Consider the following 22989-nt stretch of genomic DNA (forward strand, 5'->3'; position numbering starts at 1 on the left):
TGCTTGCTTTCTCCTCCTGAACTAGTTTTTGTTTTGTTTTGTTTTGTTTTCTTGGATGTTGGATGAAAACTTTCATTCCCTGTCTTAGGGTGACTATTACTATGATGAAACACCAGGACCAAAAACAATTCGAGGAGGAAAGGGTTTATTTTGCCGGCAGTTCAACATCACAGTTCATTATCAAAGGAAGTTGGGACAGGAATTGAAACTGGCCAGGAACCTGAAGGCAGGAGCTGCTGCAGAGGCCATGAAGGGGTGCTGCTTATGGCTTGCTCATCAGAGGTTGCTTAGCCTTCTTTCTTATAGAACCCAGGACCACAAGCTCTCAGGGATGGCACCACCCACAATGGGCTGGGCCCTCCCTTATCAATTAAGAAAATTCCCTATAGCTTTGCCCACAGCTGGATCTTACAGTGGCATTTTGTCAGTCCAGGTTCCTTACTGTTGGATGGCTATGGTTTGTGTCAAGTTGACAAAAAATTACCCAGCATACTTCCTTAAGATGTTTCTTGTTGTTGTTGTTGTTTGTTTTTTCGAGACAGGGTTTCTCTGTGTAGCTTTGGAGGCTATCCTGGCACTCGCTCTGTAGACCAGGCTGGCCTCAAACTCACAGAGATCCACCTGCCTCTGCCTCCCAAGGGCTGGATTAAAGGCGTGTGCCACCAACACCCGGCCTCCTTAAGGTGTTTCTTAAGAGACCCATTTCCCTTCATCAAAGCCACACAACTCATTGTAGCAATTCTGCCTTGACATTCATCATTTTCTAATGGTTCTCTTTCCATTTGCACCTAAAACCATGCCAGGTACCTACAATCGCTCCATGTATTCTTTAAAAATAAATTTAAAAAATAGTCAAACTGTTTCAGGGGTATCCACTTGTCTCTGGGGTTGTTATGATCATACAGAGATAAACAACACCAATAATAAATAGGGGCTGGAGAGATGGCTCAGTGGTTGAGAATACTTATTGTTCTTGCAGAAAATTGAACTCAGTTCCCAGCACCCATGTGGTGATTACAGTTCCAAGGAATCTGATACCCCCCTTCCTCTGACCTCCATCATATTATACACATGCCAGCAAAACACTCATAAATATAAAATAAAAATGTAAAAATTCTTGAAAATAATAATAACAAGGAGAAAACTTCTAGATTTTGAAGCCAAATGTTAATTTTCAAGTATGCAGTAGTCACTAGGTTTCAATATCAAGACTTGCTTTGCAACAACAAAAATAAGTTCTAAGTTTGTTTAGCTCTCATAAATAACATTAATAGTGTTCAGACAGCAGGGTTTTATTATGGAACATGAAGCAGAAACCCTTCATCTACCCCTGCAAACTGGTAAAATTTAAACTAAAAACCAGAATAATAATGAATTAGTTAATTTAGAAAAATATAATCTGTTTTCTCTCATATAACACTAGAAATGTCCATGAATGAAAAAGTATTCATCAAATTTCAAGTGTATCCTTTAAGAGTTCTGAAGTTAAGCATTTAAATTGCAAAGTTAAAGAATGATCACACAAAAGAAAAATCCCCAAGCCAGTAAAGATCCATTACCACAAAACCATAAAATTAGGTGTGACCTAACCTATACTTCATTTTAATTAGGACACTACATAACCAATGTAAATGTAAAACAAACACGTCTAACATTTATTTAGCACTTTAGTGAAGGAAGCAGGGGATGCTAACCCAGTTCCAAAGGCAGAAACAGGAAGAGCCACCAGTACAAACATCAAAAGTGTATTATTTCCAGCATGTATAAACTACCTTCCAATTCACTTAAGCTCAGAAATAAACAAAGAAAACAAGATGGCCAATGATTAGTCTTTAAAACAAAGGAAGTCCTGTCTCATTGTTCTCAGTCTTACAGAAGGTGTTAATTAGCTCTGTAAGACTCCTTGCTAAAATCAACAGAGTCATGAAGTACTGAAAACTAGCTCAGGTCAGAAATTAAGCTAAGTAAAAGTTTCATAAATAATTTCAAATAGTCTCTTTTATTCCAGATTTTTTTTTTCCGAGACAGGGTTTCTTTGTGGCTTTGGAGGTCATCCTGGAACTAGCTCTTGTAGACCAGGCTGGTCTCGAACTCACATAGATCTGCCTGCCTTTGCCTCCCGAGTGCTGGGATTAAAGGCGTGCGCCACCAACACCCAGCCTTTATTCCAGATTTTTAAAAATCATTACTTTTCAGTTGTCTAGTCTGAGCCTAAGGAATTAAAACCAAGAAATTCATCTCAATAAAGTTCCTTGTGATATCTATAAGTTATAGTAAACTCTTTTCTCCTTACGGTTTCTGGAATATAATTCTGGCCTGCCAAGTGAGAAATGAATTATGTGCAGTCAGCAAGCTTCCAGAAACATATCAGAACAATTTTATGGGACTGTTATATAGGCATAGAGTTTGCTATCCAGTACAACCTTTGCCTTTCATAGTGGACCAGGAAGAACTAACAGGAATGGTTTTGGTTACACCAATAATTTGTATAGTTATATCCTGATTAAAACAAACAAAAACCAGCAGCAGAGCTGGGTGGTGGCAGAGCATGCTTTTAATATCAGCACTCAGGAGGCAGAGACAGGCAGATCTCTGTGAGTTCGAGGCCAGCTGGTCTACAAATTGAGTTCCAGGACAGCCAGGACTGTTATATAGAGAAACCTTATCTCAAAACACACACACGCAAACACACACACACGCAAACACACAGACACAGACACACACACACACACACACACACACACACACACACACACACACACCAAAAGCCAAACACAGTAGCAGAGTCTTCTGTGCCTGTGTTTTGAAATGTAGTTATCACTTTTAAAAAAGGCAGAAAGACTCAGTAATATGGCTGGTCCTGGAAAAATGAGTTTCTATTTATGTATATCTTCTTTCAGTTTGCAAAAGTACAACCCACCAAACTAAGAAGAAGAGATCCAGAAGAAAGAATATAGGCTTTCTAAGTATTCATTAAAGAGAAAGAACATGAAAAATAGTATCCAGTTAGACATCTCACTCACGTTTGAACTTTAGTTGCTTAGACAGCAGTTCATTTTCTTCCTCTTAAGGGAAGCATCATGACATCATTATGTGACACTCCAACAGAAGCTTCCGCTGTTTTCCAGTTGGCAAGATTGGATATCTATAACACATTAATCAGAATAAAGCTCAGCCATAGTATCCATTTGTGGTTTTTCTCTTAACTCTAGTCCTTGTGTATTTTCTGTAAACTATAGGTGAGAAAGAAAGTTCTGGAACCTTGTGAAAGGCAGGATCTTAAGGTGCCACTGAATCTGGTCCAGATTCCTTCTAGGGGCTGCAGAGATGTTCAGGGTGCTTACCACCAGGCACGGTGAGCTATATTCAGTCATGCAGAACCCAGATAGTGGATACAGAAGACCAAGTCTCACAAATTGTCTTCTGAACTTTATTGACCTCTACTCATGGGGTATACCAGTGTGCATGCCCCATAACAAAATAAATGAATTAATATAATGTTTTTTAATCAAAGTATTAAAAATTAAAGATTCCATCATATCCACAGAACTGTGGTTGTGTTGAGATACCAGGCCTGAAATAAAAATGTTATAGTCCCAGGTAATTGAATATCTAATTAATGGTTTCTTTTTTTTTTTTAGATTTTATTTATTATGTATACAGTCTTCTGCCTGCATGCAGATCTCATTCATTCAAGGCGGTTGTGAGCCACCATGTGGTTGCTGGGAATTGAACTCAGGACCTCTGGAAGAACAGTCAGTGCCCTTAACCGCTGAGCCATCTCTCCAGCCCATAATTAATGGTTTCTTAAAGTGTGCATATTTCATGAAATGTTAGTTTATCTAATCAAAAAATAGTAAAATCTTAGGGAACCTAGGTCTGATCTCTTTATGAGAAACCAAACTCAAACCCTAAATAATAAATAATAATACACTTTGTTTTCCATGTAATAAATAATAATATAAATAATAAATAATAATACTGTGTTGTTTTCCACATAAGAAAGATATGCTTCAGTTTTAAACCTGGGTTTTTATTTTTTATAAAGATTATTTATTTTTATGTGCATTTGTGTCTTGCCTGCATGTAAGTCTGTGTGAGGATGCCAGATCCCCTAGAACTGGAATTATAGGCAGTTGTGAGCTACCATGTAGGTGCTAGGAATTGAACCTGGGTCCTCTAACTGCTGATCAATTTCTCCAGTCCCATATGCCTGAATTTTTGAAGCTAGTGTAATTTGTTTTCAGATTCACCTTGATCCTATCTATACATTTGATTCTGACACACACAGTCTTCTGATTTCTTGATTTCTGTGAGAACCCACTGTTTTCCTGCCTGGGAATTCACAGAATTTGTATTTATCTAATTGTTCATCCTCAATAAAGTGGCAAACCCAAAGCCCTATTATTTTAAGAAATGTTGTACTGATCACTTTATACCTTCCGGGGCTATGAAAACCATCTGTCAATGAGAGGAAAGGGATTTCCACTATCACCTACAAGAAAGCTTCCATCTCTGGTTCTCCATTTTCTGCTGTAGGTCAAAGCATGGAAACACTCAAGCTCTAGTCTTCATCTCAAGGTGGAATTCTCTTCCAGAGGGAACAAAATGTTTTTCCTTTTGATTTGAGCTTGCAAATAGACAAACACACAATAGAAAAGATGTTCTACTATCTCTTAATTGACAGAGAACACTATCATGAACTTGACTGGAATGGGCAGACAATGACCAACCAAACTTTGAACCATTGCAGCTACAGATGGATAGAGAATACCTAGCTGGCTGTTCAATAGCTATGCACATGTATAGAGAGAACAGTGGCTCTCAACCTCCCTAATGCTGTGTGGTGACCCCCCAACCATAAAATTATTTTCATTGCTACTTCATAACTAATTTTGTTGAGGTTATGAGTCATAAAATAAATATTTGTGTTTTCCAATGGTTTTAGCAACTCCTGTTAAAGGGTTATTCAACCCTAAAGGGGTCATGACCCATAGGTTGAGAACCACTGATATGGTTGCTACTCCCTCAGTTAGCTGAAAGTACCCCTATGCTTTGATGCCAATGTGGTTGGATGTGTTTCCCCAAAGGATAAAGACTTCTTCACAGAGTCTGATGCTACTGGGAGGTGATGTGAGCTCTAAGAGGTTAGGCCTAGTGGAGGGAACTTGAATATCATGGATTTTCCCTTGAAGAAGGATGTTCCTTTAGGAGGTGATTCAGACATTAGCTGGATGCCTATCCAAGGTGGTCCAATAAGGAAATCAAAGTCCTTTTATAGGCAAGGCATACGAGGTGGGCTCACAGGAGCAAGTGGGAAACTCAGAACAAATGTAGGCTCTATACTTGGACCCATTCTTTGTTGCCTGGCTTGCTTGGTATTCCCTAAAAGGTAAGCAGCTGTGCTCAACAGATGTTCCCTTCATGATCTTTTTGTCAAAGGCCCAAAGCAACAAGGCCAAGGAACTCTCTGCTGAAACCCCAAACCAAAATAAATCTCCTCCGTGTAATTTCATAATCTTTGGTTAATTTTGTCACAGTGGTGGAAACGTGACAAACACAGATAGCCAGTCATTTCTGTATCTGTCTGGAACAGAGGGTGGGCCAAAGCACAATAAAGAAAAAGCAGGGACGGCCTGACTGCCAAGAAACAGAAATAAGCAAAAAGACATATGAGAAAACAGCCAAAGCTAAGAAATGGAGGCTCAACTACAGGAAAGTTCTGGTGTATCTTGGAATTCTCGAAGGACCCAGGAAGAGAAGTGTCTGGTTTAAACAGTTTATGGGTTTCACTTCTTGCAATCTGTCCTTGTTGGTCCTGGCTGGGGAGTCTCTTTGGGCACTTTACAATGGCATTTTCCAAAAATGGTAAGGCATAAGTAAAAAATGTGATAAAACATGGCTTTCATATAATTATAAAGAGGGTCTCAAACACATTGTTACTGAAGAAAGTAACTGATAAATACAGTTTTAAAAGTAATCATTATCTCTGTGGGTTTGCTCATGTTTATGATATATGTCTGGCCATGATGTATGTGTAGAAAGGATATATAATCTTTTTGCCTTATAGCCAAGACATCACAATCTTTCTTACCAATTTTATATGTTTATAAACATAAGAATTCCGGCCTGGTGGCAGTGGCCCACAGCATGAATGTGGAGGAGAGAGTTTTGTGAAGCCATTTCTCTTCTCTCACTGTTATGTGGATACTAGGGACCCAGATCAGGCTGTCAAGCTTGTACCCGTACTTGCTGAGCCATCTCACTGGCCAAATGTGGTTTTAAGAGCTCACGAGGAGGCACTCAATAAAAGAAAAGATGTTGAAATAAGATAAGCTAAGTAAGATACAAAATTGATTCATGTCCTTAGGGCCCATCCTTTCTATTAGACAAACTCTTTACATCTCCACCTAATAAAAATCTACAAGTTTTAAGCCAAACATGGCCACATACTTGGGAGGCTGAAGTAGGAGCACTGCCACTATTTGAGATCAGCAAGGCTTCATGGTAAGAGGTCACATAACAAGGTTTTCTCAAAAAACAACAACAGCAACAACAACAAAAAACCCATAGAACTCCAAAGGTTGACATGTGATTTCATGATGTATGTTTTAATTTTTAGGAGTTTCTTTGCTTGATCAGCACGCATTCACTGTACACAGTCCGGCATTCACGCAGCCACAGTGAATGCTCTATGTTCCAGAAAGCACACACTGATGCAGAGGTAAATTATCATTCACCGAATCTGTTAGAGAATTTAAAGGATATATAATCCTTTTGCTTTTATAGCCAAGGCTTCACAATCTTTCTTACCAATTTTATATGTTTATAAACATAAGAATTCCAGCCTGGCAGTCGTGGCCCACACCATTAATCCCAGCACTTGGGAGGCAGAGTTCAAGGCCAGCTGGGTCCACAGAGTGAGTTCCAGGACAGCTGGGACTGTTACACAGAGAAACCCTGTCTGAAAAAAAAAGAATTCCTGTGTCTTCAACTAACCCAAGTACTGATATTTCTTTGACACAAGGTCTACACTGTTTGTCAGAAGCTTATCTTCGATCTGAATTTCAGCTGTCACCAGCCAGATGATGCCAACATGAAATTCCTTGAAGCCACTGAGATCAAGATTAGAAAGCAATCAAACCGATGCAGTATCAACTATGGGTGCAGAGCAGAGTGTCTGAACACATACTCTTTTTAGTGGATAATGTAGAATACAACTTGAGTTCAGGGAAACTCAGGGATGTCCAGACATGTTTGAAGAAGCAATTAAACAGGCCAAGGAGCTGGCTTCTATGAGCCCTAGGGTGAGAAAAATTCTGAATAGAAGCTGAAAGAGTTTGAGAAACACCAAGATTAAAGAGCTGCAGCCAATTAGTGTACATAGCCTCAGGGGACCAGAGACTCAGGAACAACCTCCCCTCTGCGTCTTGAGGGCATACAGCCTTGAGAATGCAGTGACCCACAGAGCTCTGTGCTTATGGTGTGGCCACAAGGCAAACCTAGTGAAGAGAACTTTACTCTCAAATACCTGGGGGCAGCAAAGTTTATGAGAGGACTAGAACTGAATAATATAAGACTATTCATGAGCTCAAATTAAGCAATTATAAGTCTGAACCCCACTGCTGCATTAGCAACATGGATGAGTCAGCCAAATGTGGGCTGTTTAAACAGATCCAGGAGCTCTCATATACAAGGCTGGAGAGGTGAATGAAACAGTAACATAGGAAACAAAAAAATACGTAGAGCTGTTTCCCAGATTTCAGGCTTAACAAAAAGTAAGTCTACACTGGTATGCATTTTAGAGAGCTAAGGTTTTTTTTTTTCCATATATTTATGACTTACTAAGATGTATTGATACATTGATGGTATTTGGGTTCTGTTTTAAAGTCCATTTTAAAAAAAAATTAAATAGACATAAACCAGCTGTGGTAGCACATGCTTGTGAGAAACAAGACCCTCACTCTGTGATAACAAAGTCAAGATGGGTGAAAATGAAACACATTTTAATATACCATCTACAAAACGGAACATGAGCACAGAAAAAAGCAAAATGGCTGGTGCGTTGATTTTGTGTAAGACAGTGGTTTTTAAAGTTGCCAACTGTGAGAACTTCCTGCCCTCTTTTCCCCAAAGGCTGGTACTCTAGAAAGGTGCAATCTTTGTGCTCTTCTAGAATAACCCCCTTCCCAAATTCCCCATTCTACTAGTGGTAAGCCTTATCCAAAGAATATTCTGGGGCTTGAGAACGCTACTTTTCCTTCCTTCCTTCCTTCCTTCCTTCCTTCCTTCCTTCCTTCCTTCCTTCCTGCCTGCCTGCCTGCCTGCCTGCCTTCCTTCCTTCCTTCCTTCCTTCCTTCCTTCCTTCCTTCCTTCCTTCCTTCCTTCTTTCCTTTCTTTTCTTTATTGTGAGCTCAGTACATAGCAGGTAGCCTGCAACTTTCTAACAAGAAGAGTCCCGAGACAGACAGCAGTCACCAGCTGGGGGAGGGTGGCTGTGCCCTCTGCTCATCTGTGATTTTTGATGAATTCTAAGTGCACCTTATATGGAAAATGGACCACAAAGATTCTTTCTTACTGGCATATGATGCCAGCATTCCAGAAATGGAAACAGGAGGATTAGAACTACAGGATCTTCCTCAGTGACACAGCAAGTTCAAGGCGAGCCTGCTCTACATTAAACCCTGTCTCAAACACACACACACACACACACACACACACACACACACACACACACACACACGAGATATATGTGTGTAACTCAAAAAGGGACAAAGAATAAGAGACTCATAGTAGACAAGGACAATGGGAGACACAGTAAGCCAAGGGAGGCTGGACAATAAGAAAGCAAGAACTCATTCATCTGGCAATGCGTGTAGAGAGAACCTGTGTAGACAGAGCTGGCCTTTAAGGAGTAAAGTACCATTAAGAAGTGTTGAAAGGAACACACTAGTTACACTTGGTTAATACAGTGGTACAAAACCCTCAGCGAATGTACCGATCCTTTATTTGTAAATGATGTGTGTCCCCACAGCTAAACACTGAGCTGAACTCTGGAATCCAGTTGCAGAGAGGGAGAAGTGATGAGCAAAGGGATAAGAACAAGACTGGAGAAACCCACAGGGACAGCTGACCTGAACAAGGGATTGTTCATGGACCCAAGACTCATAGCTGGGAAACCAGCATAGGACTGTTCAAGACCCTCTGAGCGAGGATGTCAGTTTGGGGTCTGGGCAATCTATGGAGCCTCTGGTAGTGGATCAGTATTTATACCTAGTATATGAATGGACTTTGGGAGCCCTCTCCACATAGAGGGATACGCTCTCAGCCTAGACACACAGGGGAGGGTCTAGGCCCTACTCCAAATGGTATGACAGACTTTGAAGATCCCCATGGAAGGCCTCACCCTCCCTGGGGAGCAGAAACGGGTTGGGATAGGGGATGGGGGGCAGGGGAGGAGGGGAGGGAGAGGGTCCTGGGATTGGCATGTAAAAGAAGCTTGTTTCTAATAATAATACTACTAATAAACAAATGCTGAAAAAAATGATGTGTGTCCATTGATACTCTGGAAACTCAACTTTCAGAAAGTTCAAAGAGAAATACTCTAGGGTCACCCCCCAAAGTCCCCCAAATCTCTCTGTATGCACAAAATGATCAGTGTCTATTAACTGTCACACAGGGAAAATTCATGTTCTTCTCCAGCCAATTTTGCAGTGTCCACCTTTCTGTCTGCTCAATGTCATCTTATTTACATTTCCACACCAGGTCTATGTAATACTTTAATAGTGCTTCAGCTTGAGCTGGGGAACCTAGTATGCAAATAAGGGCCAGCTGCCTCGAGTTTTTGTGCCCTGTGACAATAGGCCAGCTGTGCAGCAACCTAAGGTTTTCCATTTGTATTCTCTTTATTTGGCTTTATGAATCCCATGTTAATTCTTACCCAAAACAAATATCTGGATATGACATTATACGTTCTTCACCGACGTAACACCAGAGACACTTAAATGTTACAAAAAGTTAATCCTGAAGCATGATTATAGCACCTGGATTTGACCCTGGCATTCTGTAGGGAGCCACGCTACTGATCTTGCATAAATTGTCAGCTTGACCTGCATTCCAGTGACATTTTTCTTTACATTATAAAGAAAATTAATGGATTGACGAGGTGGTTCAGTTGGAAAAGTACTTGACATGCAGGCAGGAAGACCTGAGGTCTAATGACAAGCACCCACATAAAAAGGCCCGACAGCACAGGGTGATAAGCCCAGTGTGGAAAAAGTGGAGACAGGAGGATCCTGAGGCTCACTGGCCGGTCACTTTTGCTGAGCTGGTGAGAGCCAGGTGCAATGACAGACCATCTTTATTTATTTAGAAAGGAAGAAAAGAAGGTGAGGGACTGAGGAAGACACATAAGTGTGACCCAGTGGCCTCCACAGGCATGTGCACATGCCATGTGCATCCCCACACACATATGTAGCCAGAGAAAGAAAAAGATATAATTAGCTAATGTTTGACAATCAGATTAAAATCAGTCACATCCTATAAACACTGTTTTAGCTTCATTCACCCAAATCTCATATTATAGATTTTACTGATATAGAACTTAAGTACTTTCTTATTTCCCTGTCATTTGTTTCATTCACTATGGAAAACTGCATTAGTTTCCAAATATTTAATGTATTTCCTAAATATCTTATCTAATAATTTCTAGAATGTAGAAACTACATTCTAGAAACTAGAAACTACAGCACATGATTTCAAGCCTCTTGAACATGTTGAGGTTTGTTTACTAGATCAAAATATGGCTGTCTTCATGAATACACCAAGTGTACTTGGGGTCTTCCTCTGTAAATAGCAAATAGGTTATGGTAGGTTCTGGTGCTATATGGATCAACTATTTATTTTATTTTTTCTTTTACTCTTTGCTTTTGTCTAGTCAATTAGAACCACAGGGAATAAATCTCTCCCTCCTTTTGACCCAATGAAGTTCTTTTAGATGCCATGTCTTAAAGAGAAGGTAGGAAAAAAGAAGGGAGGGGCCACAGGAAAGAGGGAAGGAATCCCCTGTAAATAGCTTCCGGAGTTTAGAATAAAGAGCAAAAGAAATGACTCAATGATTCTGCATGTGGAAATGGCATTCTGGCTTTATGATTTAGGTTCTTTCTTTCTTTCTTTCTTTCTTTCTTTCTTTCTTTCTTCCCTCCCTCCTTTCTTTCTTTCTTTTTCTTTCTTTTTTTGTTAAGAAGTAGGTACTGGAACATGCCTGCTTGATGACTGAAAACAACCAAAAAAAAAAAAAAAAAAAGAATCTCTAATGAAAGCTACTATCAGGAGCGACCCCACATTTTCAGAGTTCACTGAAGGATTCCCTCCAGTGACAGGAGTGGGCATGAGGATGAGAAAGCCTCTCCCTCCCTCTGAGGCACCTTTAGTTCCAGCAATCACACTTTCTTTTTCTCCCTTCCCTTCCCAAACTGAGAGGAACAGGAACAGTGAGTCCACCGGCTGTCTCTTGCTCTGCCCCATCAAGAATAAACACATTCTGTTTGGTGATTCTATGAGCTTAATGCAAGGATAGCTGAATCAGTAATCCTCGGGAGCTCCCTCCCCCCACCCCCCAGTGGATGCCATGACATAAGCATGGTGATGTCATTATGCTACTCTTCGCATTACTGTCAAATAACTCACACTGCTTTTCTCTTCTCTCTCTCTCCTTCTCTCCCTTCCTCCTCTTTCTTTCCCTCCCTTCCTCCTTCTCTCTTTCCTTTCCTCTCTCCCTCTCTCCCTCTCCCTTCCTCCCTCCCTCCCTGTCTCCCTCCTTCCCTCTTCCCCTTTCTTAGAATTCTGTTGCTATTATATAGTCTCTGGAAATATAGGACCATGGAGCAAAGGGCAAAGTATTCAAAGACACAAAGATCCTGCTTAGCCGAGCTGACTCCTGCCCTTGGTATCCCCATGATGGGACTAAGTGCTGAGTTTATTTTGACCGGATGGCTCCTCTTGTCCTGATCCCAGGCCCCCCTATATAATGCTGGCTCTCAACAACTTCTGGAAACCTCTGGCCAAAGATTCTGCTTGAAGGTAGGGACACTTCTGGCCTCATCTCCCCAAGACCCAGTTCTGCATCACACTGACATGCCTCCAAGCCGCCTTGCCGTGAAAGTCCTAGGACACAGCACATGTGCTCCAAAGTTCTTATGCTAGCCCGTGTTTACCTTTTTTTTTTTTTCCCTCAACACATTTCCCCTCTGTAATTTCACATCTGAAGAGGAAAAAAGAGGGTCTGTATAGAAGAGACCATCCTCCCATCCTGACTCTGACAGTTTTTCTTTATACTTCTTTCATCTTTCCTCTCTGGCCAGCCCTTGGATTCAGCTATGGCCTCTTTTCTTGAGATAACACATGGTATTGCATTTTTTACTCACTGGGGGAAAACTCTATGATATAGGAGAGCCAGGCATGTGCTCAAAATGTAAGCAGCAGTATTATTGGGACCTGCAAATGACTAAGCATGAAGGTGCATCTTATTCCAAGTACAGGATTTCTGTGACAGATGTTCAATTTCCAGGATCTGGGAACACACTTGCTTTTAAAAGCGAGGTAGAAAACATGTGTGTCTGTGTATGTCTGTGTGTGTGTGTGGTGGTGGTGGTGGTGGTGGGGTTATAGTTCTTTCTTTTCCTCTAAAATAAAAAATGAGAGTTGTGTGAGAACTGCCTAAATGAAGATTTATCAACATGCTTCAAATAGTTCCACTGCAGGCATTCGGAAAAAAAAAAATACACCCATGATGAATTCATGTAACAGATCCAAAGTGCAGGAGACAGGACAATGCACAGACAGGGCTCTTCTTCCTGCTTTACATACACAAAGTGAAAAATATACAGTAGCTTGAAAGAACACTAGGTTGGGAATCAGGGCTGATCTAGCATATACAATGAGACCATGTCTCAACTTCTCTTTTCTTCTTCTTGGTAATGGGAGAAGTAAGAAAATGTTAATGAAAACAGATTTCAATGCGAGCTTTCATAATTCAAGCATTCTGGAGATGTCTTACAGCAGATGAAGATACAAAGTCAGAAGAAACATAGCATAGATTTGTTAGTTCTTAGAAACAGATGCCAAACTAGCAGCATGGTGGCAAATGCTTCTCACTCCAGCATTAGAGAGGCTGAGGAAGGGAGACTGTGAGATTGAGGCCAGTCTGGACTACGTAGGAAGATCCTGTTTGTGTGTGTGTGTGTGTGTGTGTGTGTGTGTGTGTGTGTGTGTGTGTGTGTGTGTTTAACTAAACAGATACCAGATGAAGGAAAGTGAATGAGCTGTCTCAAATACCAAAATATTAAGATTAAACCCATACGGGGAAAAAATAAACTCAGCAAATACATTTCCTTTACTTAGAAGTAATTCTCTAATTTAGAAGTTAGATTATCTAACTGCCTATCAAACACACAATGAAAACACTATAAATAAAACATAGGTGGACAAATATTGTAGCAAATAACAATTATTATCATTACTATTTACAATGCTGAAGGTGGAACCAGGACTCTCTAGTATGCTAGCCAAGTCCTCTACCAGAGAGCAGTAGTCACCCTTATTAATAAACATGTCATTATCTGCCAAGGGCTCATCAGCAAAAGGAACAAATACTTGTTTGTTCATTCATTGTCACGAGGAGGATTTCTAGGCTTTTTGGTTCTCAGTTAGGATATTCCTAAGGTCCTATACTTTGCTCTGGACTTATTCAAGTAAAAGGAAGGTGTAGACAATGGTACATTAAGTTGAAGTGACCCCAGCTCTTTGGTTCTTAAACTGAGAGAAAGGCTCAGATTGCTAAATGTATTGTGGTGGCAGGAGTCTGGGTGTAGAGAAGAACAAATAGAACAACAGGCTTACCTACAGTGACAGTGGGAAGACCTGTGTGTCTGTGATGAGTTCTCACAGAGAAACCACGGTCTACTACAGCAGAAGAAGCCTGAGCAGAGGTGCCATCCATCACAGGAAGCCAAGGACCAGCCCTTTCCTAATTTCCTTCATGCCAAAGACCATGTGCTCTACTCCAATTACTGAGAGATAGTGTAGCCCAAGATGGCTTTGTGACTGTGTTCCTGCCATGTTGCTCAGGCTGGTTCACAAAAGTGAAAGAATGAAGAAAAGACGCCTTGTTTTTAGCCATTTATATCAGTTATACAAAGTGACTTAGGATGTAGTGTGTTCAGTGAAGCATTGGACAGGCATGGTGTGATTAATACTGTGCACAGGGTACTAAAGCAGAATGATGCCTCTGCTCAGGATTAGAACATCCAACTGCAGAAATAGCTGTGGAACATGTGGATATATTGAAGTATCAGGGAGGAATCTGCTTTTACAGTCTGCTTGTCCTCTAGTTGTCTTGCTATCAATGATGTTAAGAGATGAAAGACAAACAATTGTTAAGGTGAATAAACGTGCTCTTTGTCATTTTGAAACATGTTGAGTAAAATCATAAACCAAAAGACATCACCTGTCCCAAACTGCACCATGTTCTGTGAGTGAGCTTTTGCTACTTTGTATTCGAGGGAAAAAAGTTTATTTTTAGTTCCTTAAGTAAGATTCTAAACATTCATCTCATGGGTATCTGTATACTCAAGAATGGTAAATCTGTCAGACGGTCCCTAAAGAAGGCAAAGTGAAGGAAAAACTGAAAGAAACTCACCGAGACTCTTACACAACACCCTGAAATAAAGAAACATGCTGACAGAACTGTTTTCTTTTTCCCATTGCTACCTTCCTTCCTTCCTTCTTTCCTTCCTTCCTTCCTTCCTTCCTTCCTTCCTTCCTTCCTAATCCTTCCCACAGAAATGATTCCTAAAAGTTGTCTTCTGATATTACGGCATGTGTACCTCCACCCCCAATGCATCATGCACATGCATACACAAACACAAATAAAAACCAATGTAATATAAATATTTTGAAATACTACAAATTGTACCGAGCACATATTGGCTCCCTTAGAGAATATCCAATAAAGGATAAATTCTCTCCTTCCCACTCTCAACCCTTGGTTAAAGGAGACTGAATTGGCATTGTTTCCGGGAACCTAAGAGGAATGTACTGGAAGAGGTGATTTCTCAAGGTCACAGAGATGATCCATTCTGGTTTTGGAATATGAATATTTCTCTCAGCAACAGCCTGACATGTAATTAAAGAGAAGGCACAGAGGCCTCAGGATGGCTTAAATAATGAGAGAGTGCTTAGCTCCTGTTGCTATTAAGATTATTGTTATATCGACTTCTATAAAATTGCACAATGATTGACATTTTAAGCAGCTGAGACACGTGAGGACATTTAAGTCATTGGACTGAAAATTGAGTTCCCAGTGCCATCAGTTGATTTGATCTCACTGAGTACTGAGTTAGTTCATTTATATACACAACAGCATAATTATATGGTCAAGGGGAAGGGATAGAAAAGACATTCTCTAAGCACTTTAACACTCCATCTTGCTCTTGCTTCAAGTCAGAATAAAAAGTTGATTTAAGAAAAACCAAACCAGGTAGAGGGTATGGAAAGGGTCAGGGTGCATACATACCATCCCTATCAGGAAAAAAAATTAGGCAAGCTGGGCACCTGTTTTTGGCTGAATGGAAATCCAGTTTTATTCCTGGAAGACATTAGTTAATAACTGAACAATGTAGGTAATTATTGTGGGGGAGATTATTATCATGAACCACAGCCCACGTTACACCAGGGCTGGGCTTGGTAGTGTTAGAATCATTTCTGCCATAAACATTTACTCAACTCGGATAAACAAAAGACTAGTTGTCTTGGTTACACATGCTACATCTCAAAATCGTCTGTTTCTCTCGTGTGCTTCTCTAGCTCTAAATTGTGATTATTCATAATTATGTTAAATACTAGTAATTATAAATTGGCAGGTACATATCAGAGGTGGTATGACTATGACTCACCTGCAAGGGTGCCTGTAAGCAAGAATGTTGTGGTGGAAGAAAACATTTAAGTTGGGAAAAGTAGAGAATTATTAACTTTGAGGTGTCAGAATACTCCAGTGGCTGGTTATGAATAGATCACTCATGAATAGATCGGCAGCACAGGTTGGACTCAGTGGGTTAAAAAAAAATCAAGAAGGTGGGAAGTTGGGAGGGGGAGTTGGTGGCAGGAGGGTCTGGGAGAAGTTAAATGAAGGCATTAGGGTAATTATGACCAAAATACATTGTATGCATGTATGACATTCTCAGATAACCAATGAAAATATATTTTAAAAAACAAAGTAAACAACAAAACAATCCTTGAGAGTCAGAAACACCAGGGGAGATTATGACTGTTTTAATTATTTTTAATTTTATTGTATTTAGAGTTAAATAGGCTTATTAATTAACTATTTAGTAACTATAATAAATACAACTTAGAATTTGCATAAATTTCCTTTGTCAAGGATATACATACTTAATGTGCCCCACTATCTAAAACATTATCTAAAGTTAAAGCTTTCATCAAGTTAAAGCCTCTCATATGTGTGTGAACATGTGTGGTGTGCAATCATTTTATTGCTTTGGCCATGTTAAAGATTGAACGAAGTTCCTTGAGCATACTAGGCAAGTACTGTACCACCAAACTTTATCTCTAGTCATTATGTAAAAATTTGTGAGAGAGGATTCAACTTCAGCTTATCCTGGAACTCACTATGTATCTCAGACTAGACTTGTTGAAATAGTGATTATGAGTTTTCTCCTCAGTAAAATTAAGGTAATAATGTTATTTTTAGTATGCCTTTGTGGTGATTAAGAAAGATTATCTATAAAGTTCTTAACACACTGCCTGAATCTAGCACCTCTGAAATAATTGATAATGACTGTTATTTTCTGCTCCTATTTGCACCTCTCTCAAGTGCTTAATCTCAAATCAGAGATCTGCCCACACCACAGTTCTCAGGGCAGCTACTTTCTGCCAGCACAGAGCCTGTGGCCCAAGACAAGTCTACATTCTTGTAGGATGTCATCACTTGGGAAGTCAAGTGAACTTACATGGAATTTTCTTAAATGGAAATTTAAGAAATAATTTTTCCAAGTTTTCAACTATGGTAACTGAGTGATATAAAGAAAAAACACAGCTTTTATGAAAATAGATATGCTTCCCTCAAAAACAACCATTTCTCAGGAATCCTAAATGATTGAAAAACTTGAGTTTGATACCAACATGCCCATGTTTCTACTTGCAGTAGCCTCAGACTCATTTATATTTTTAGAGGGGAAATTCTCTGTAGAGTTTGAATGGCAATTTTTGTTTGTTTGTTTGTTTTTTGTTTTTCAAGACAGGGTTTCTCTGTGGCTTTAGAGCCTGTCCTGGAACTAGCTGTTGTAGACCAGGCTGGTCTCCAACTCACAGAGATCCGCCTGCCTCTGCCTCCCGAGTGCTGGGATTAAAGGCGTGAGCCACCAACGCCCGGCTGAATGGCAATTTTTTAATATCCACGAATTTGTGCTCTCCTAGGGTCACCTCTCGGATCATACAAATGAGCAATCAATAGTGATCCAGAGAGTAGAGACAACAAACGACAGTGCTGGAGGAGACACTGAAATGAGGAACAACTGACTGAAAAGGCATTGAGGGGGCGGTCAAAAATGGCATAAAGCCGATGGTTTCCATTGGGAGGCAGTTTAAAGAGGGCTTTCTTGTCATCAATCAAGTGAAACACAGCAACAAAATTCCCTTGAAATTTCATAATCCTAAGTTTTAACTGTTGCTCAGCATTCGTGGATACAGGTTTTGAAAAGCATCATTTGACTTTCTCTTATCTTTCATAAGATAAGAATTTCTTCTGATCTTGCTTGGGTGCACTCAAAAACCTCTCAAAACTGTTTCCCAAATACTTGCTCTGTTGCATATTTTTAAAATGATTATCCATAAACGGAACCTGGACACTTCTATGCTCGATATGCACACCTCACAATCATGTTTTTACATTTCTGTTTTAGATAAATTAGCAATAATTATCATACCAACGGCTTAGCTCCGAGGTTCTCCCATTTTGAGCTAGGAAGGTTCAGGGCTGCAGAGTGTGTGAAGCTTAGGGAGGGGAAGTCTAGTGAGATATCCAACTCCCCTCACCTGTAGCGCTGACGTGTGTCCCTCCGGCTGGGTTGGTCAACCGACCCCACCAAGTTTGGGTTTGGGCGTTGGGTGCCAGATATGGATCAAGATTCACGGGACTAGGCTCAATATAGGTTAATATAATTTTATTCGGGGAGAAGGAGCTTACACAAGAAACAGATGGCCGCAGCAAGTTCCTGCTCCACGGATCCACCCAAGCTGCTCTCTGTCACCCGACTGGAAGCAGGAGAGAGCAAGAGCTGGGGTAGGAAACCCACACCTAGCCCTACCCTCACAGGTCCTCGCCTGTGACACCTCCCAAATGGGCGTGGTCAGCGCTACAGGTGCTGGGGTGGGGGTGGATATCTCACTACAGGGAAGGACACTTTTTAATGGTCACCATATTATCATGCTTCTCAGTAGCTGAAAAAGTCTTCTGAAGTCAGATTTATAGACAGTAGTTATGGCCTCATCTATATACTTCTTTTAACCATTTTATTAAGCAAGATCTTATTGATATGCCCAGTGACTAATGACTAATTAAAACAATTTGCATTTGTATTTAACTACTAGCTTTCAGACTGGGGATACATCTGTGTTAAAGCATTTGCCTAACACACATAAAGTTCTGGATTCATCCCCAGCACCACACACACACACACACACACACACACACACACACACACACACACAAAGGAAAGGAGGAGGCAGAGAATGTGGAGGAGGGGGAGGAAGAGGAGGAGGAAGAAGAAGTAAGAGGAAAAAAGGATTTTCTAGTTACTAGACATTTTAATTCACAAAAATAGTTTTCCTTGGGGGCTAGAGAGATGTATTACCAGTTAAGAGCACTGGCTACCCTTCCAGAGGACCTAGGTTCCGTATCTAGCACCCACATGCTGGCTAACACCAATTTTAAACTCCAATTTCAGGGGATTAAATTCCTTATTCCAGCCTCCTTGGGGAGCCAAACATGCAGATAGTGTACAGACATGCATGCAAGTGAAGTATCTATACACATAAAATAATAAAATATTGGAGCTGGGAGGTGGCACACGCCTTTAATCTCAACACTTGAGAGGCCGAAGCAGAGGCAGGTGGATCTCTGTGAGGTCCAGGTCAGCCTGGCTTATAGTGCAAGTTCCAGGACAGCCAAGCCACACAGAGAAATCCTGTCTCAAACAAACAAACAAACAATAATAACAGAAAAAACAACACCAAAACCAGTATTAAAGTAAGCTACTAGTTCATGTTCTCTGCTAAAATGACATAAAGACTTAAGTATGCTTTTCTATTAGTTTGAGTGTCCTTGGGGTAACTAATAAATTTATGCCTTTTCATTGCCTTATATCTTGTAGTGAGAACTAATTACATCCTTAAACTATATAGAACATTTGAGTATCTTATAAATAAACACAAGAGAGCTAGGGAGCTCACAGAGAAGGTAAAGGTACTTGTACCAGCCTGCTGGTCTAAATTCAGATCCCCACAACTCATGTAAAAATGGAAGGCAAGGACCTATCCCAACATGCTCTACTGGTACCCACTTGCCATCATACACACACACATACATACACACACACACACACACACACACACACACACACACACACACACACACACATATCTGTACTCTTACATATAAATACACATTTTAATTAAAAAGTAAAACCACAAATAAGGGACACCAAAGGTCATATCACCACAACCTTGGTGGACTCTCTCTGCCCAGCTTGCTTCAAGGCACTGTGTGTCTACTTTATTGTCCTCCCAAGTGCTCTTCTCTTGGATTTTAAGATCTTTTTAAATTTTATTTGATGGTCCTATTTAATTTTTATAAGGGATAATTTTAAGAGAAAACTATGATTGGAGCTAGCTAGCTTTATTACTTTTGCTAAATAACACATCTCTCAAAGGTAAAAATGTAGTGATATATTGTTTATGATCTTATAAAGCTTGCCTGAAGATCAGAATGCAAAGCTAGCCACAGCCATAGAGGCCAGGAAGTAGTGGCCACAGCTTTAATCCCAGGACTCAGGAGACTGAGGCAGATGGCTCTCTGTGAGTTCAAGGCCACCCTGGGCTATATGAGTGAATCAGTCTAAAAGAGAAACAGAGCTCACACATAGGTGATCCCAGCACTTGGGATCCCATGCCTTTAATCCCAGCACTAGAGAGATGGAGACAGGAGTGATATGTCTGGGTAGAGAGAGGAATATAAAGTAGGAGGAGACAGGATCCCAAAGCAGTGCCTCTGAGGATTCATGGAGAGTGCATTGCCATCTGAGAATTTGTGGAGACAGGATCATCCTTTCATTCTGAGGTAGAGGTAAGAGCTAGTGGCTGGCTGCTTTGATTTTCTGATCTTCAGCTTGAACCCCAGTATCTATATCTGGGTTTTTATTATTCATGGTATACAAAGATTTCATAATGGAAGGTAGCTAGTGCAACTGAGGGCAGGTGGCCGACTTAATGGTTTTCTGAGTCCTGCTTGGCTTACCAAGAGTACTGGGAAAAGCAATCTGAATGAATGAATGCATTTCAAGAATTTTAAAATGCATGGGCAATGGGGATTAGCAAAGCCAAAAACCTCGCAAAACTCACGTGCCTGGAAAGTCTCAGAAAAGCTCAGTGAAGCAGACAGAAATAGACATATTTATAACATATCATGGACACGGAAAAGGAGAATATTATGAATTTTTGGGTGGACAAGTTTAGAAACTTACATGAAACAATAAATTAGAATGAAAAAGATAAATTTACTTAGGGAAAAATGAAGTCAACGAGTTTCAGGCCACACTAGGTCAGGCAAGCCAAGGATCTTGCTGCAGTTTCCAGGCAGTCTTTTAAGAAACCCTCTGCTTCACTCCCTATGACTGAGGCTGGCTCATGTAACAGAATGTTACTGTTAAAATTCTGGACCTGTTTTTAAGTTACAGACAAAAAATGAGTACAGGAATTTTGTATTGATAAACAGCACTTTAATCTAAAATTTTAAACATAAAGTTAAAAGAACAACTACAAAATGGTTCTAAAGTTGTAATTTTTTTCTCTGTTGCTAGGGATCAAATCCAGGATCCTGCACATGCCAGGCAAGCATCTAGTACTGAGCTGACTTACCCCTTAGAAGGTAATTACAACTCTAATTCTTCTCTATCCTTTGGTAAAGTTGTAGTGTGGGGGTGTGGGTGTGTATGGTCTCAAGGCCTCACACAAGCTAAACCTGTCATCTCTCACTATCCTGGGCTGGCAGCCCCTTTATAAGACTAAAACTAACTTTAATTAAATGACTAATTGCCTAGAAGTACCAATAAACATGTCTCCTGAAACAGTGGCAACTCAGTTCTGGTTAATGGTTGCCAACTGAGCTATCTATATTAGCAAAACAAAGAAAGAAGCAGCACAAAGCAGAAAATGCATTGTGATTTGTATGTTTAAGTGCCCTTCATGTAAAGAATAGAGTAATTCAGAGAAGGACAGCTCAAGACAATAGATCCAAAGATCCATTTTAAACAATTCAATTATTTCTAGTTATGGTTAACAAATGGTTTTCTTTCCTACTACATGTAGTTTAATGTACTGTATGTAAGGGAAATGAGCAAACATTTCCCACAGAAGACATAGAAATAGCCAATAGGTTATGAAAATGCCTATTGGATCTTCAATCATCAAATGATTAAATAATAGAACAAAATTTTGAATACAGATCAGTGCAGCCAGTATATAGAGCAATTCCTTGACCTTGGAAATCTATGGGGCCTTTTGTAGTAGTTCAGTACTTATCCCTAGCTTAGGAATGGACTTTGGGAGCCATTTCCCAAAGGATATGACAGACTCTGAAGACCCCCTATGGAAGGCCTCACCGTCCCTGGGGAGCAGAAAGGGTATGGGATAGGTAGGGTATTAGTTGGGGTGGGGGCAGGGGAGGAGGAAAGGCAGAGGGAACTGGGATTGACATGTAAAATAATCTTGTTTCTAATTTCAATAAAAAATGGAGAGAAAGAAAAATTAAACAAATAAATAAGATGTTAAAAAAAAATAGAGCAATTCCTTAAGAAATAAAAAACGAGACTTGCAGACAGTTCACAACCTCTCTTTCAACAATATTCCCCAAAGAGACGAAGTTGCCATGTGTGAAGACACCTGTATTCCTGCATTCATTGCGGCACTGTTCGCATAGGCAAGACATGAAACAACCTAAGTGTCAACAAACAAATGGAAAAAAGAACTTATGTAAAAGAATACTATCCAGCCTTAAAAAAAATAAGAAAATCTTGCCACTGGAAAAAACATGGGATAGAAGGCATCACGCAAAGTGAAAAGGCCAGAGGTGTTTTTTTTGTTTTTTTTTTTTTTTGCAGATTTTTTTATTTGAATTAGAAACAAGATTGTTTTACACGACAATCCCAGTTCCCTTGTCCCTCCCATCCTCCCCTACCACTCCCTCCCCAACTAAAACCCTACCTATCACATATCCTTTCTGCTCCCCCTGGATGGTGAGGCCTTCCCTTGTGGGCCAGACATGTTTCTAAGTGGAATCTTGTGCACAAAGCAAACTGTGGGGTCTAAAACTCCATGTATTATGAAATTAACAAACTTTGCATGCTCTTTCTCCTATTAACAGAAATCAAATGCACAGAAGAGGCTAGAAGAATGGCAGCTACCACAAGCAAGTAGTGAAACAGGGCTGGGGGTGGGTCAAAGACAGTCACAGATAAATGGGTACAAGTCTAGATGCCTAGTGTACAGAATGAGGTCTAAGACTCAGCAAACCTAAAGAAGAACTGGGAAAAAGGAAAGGGCATAGGAGGTTGATAATGGTCTAGTACATGGATGGCAATGTCTTCATGAAACTCATCACTATGCATAATGAATATGTACCCGATGGGGGAAGTCCTT

The sequence above is a fragment of the Cricetulus griseus genome, chromosome 6, assembly GCF_003668045.3.
Source record: "Cricetulus griseus strain 17A/GY chromosome 6, alternate assembly CriGri-PICRH-1.0, whole genome shotgun sequence".
Classification (NCBI taxonomy): Eukaryota; Metazoa; Chordata; class Mammalia; order Rodentia; family Cricetidae; genus Cricetulus; species Cricetulus griseus.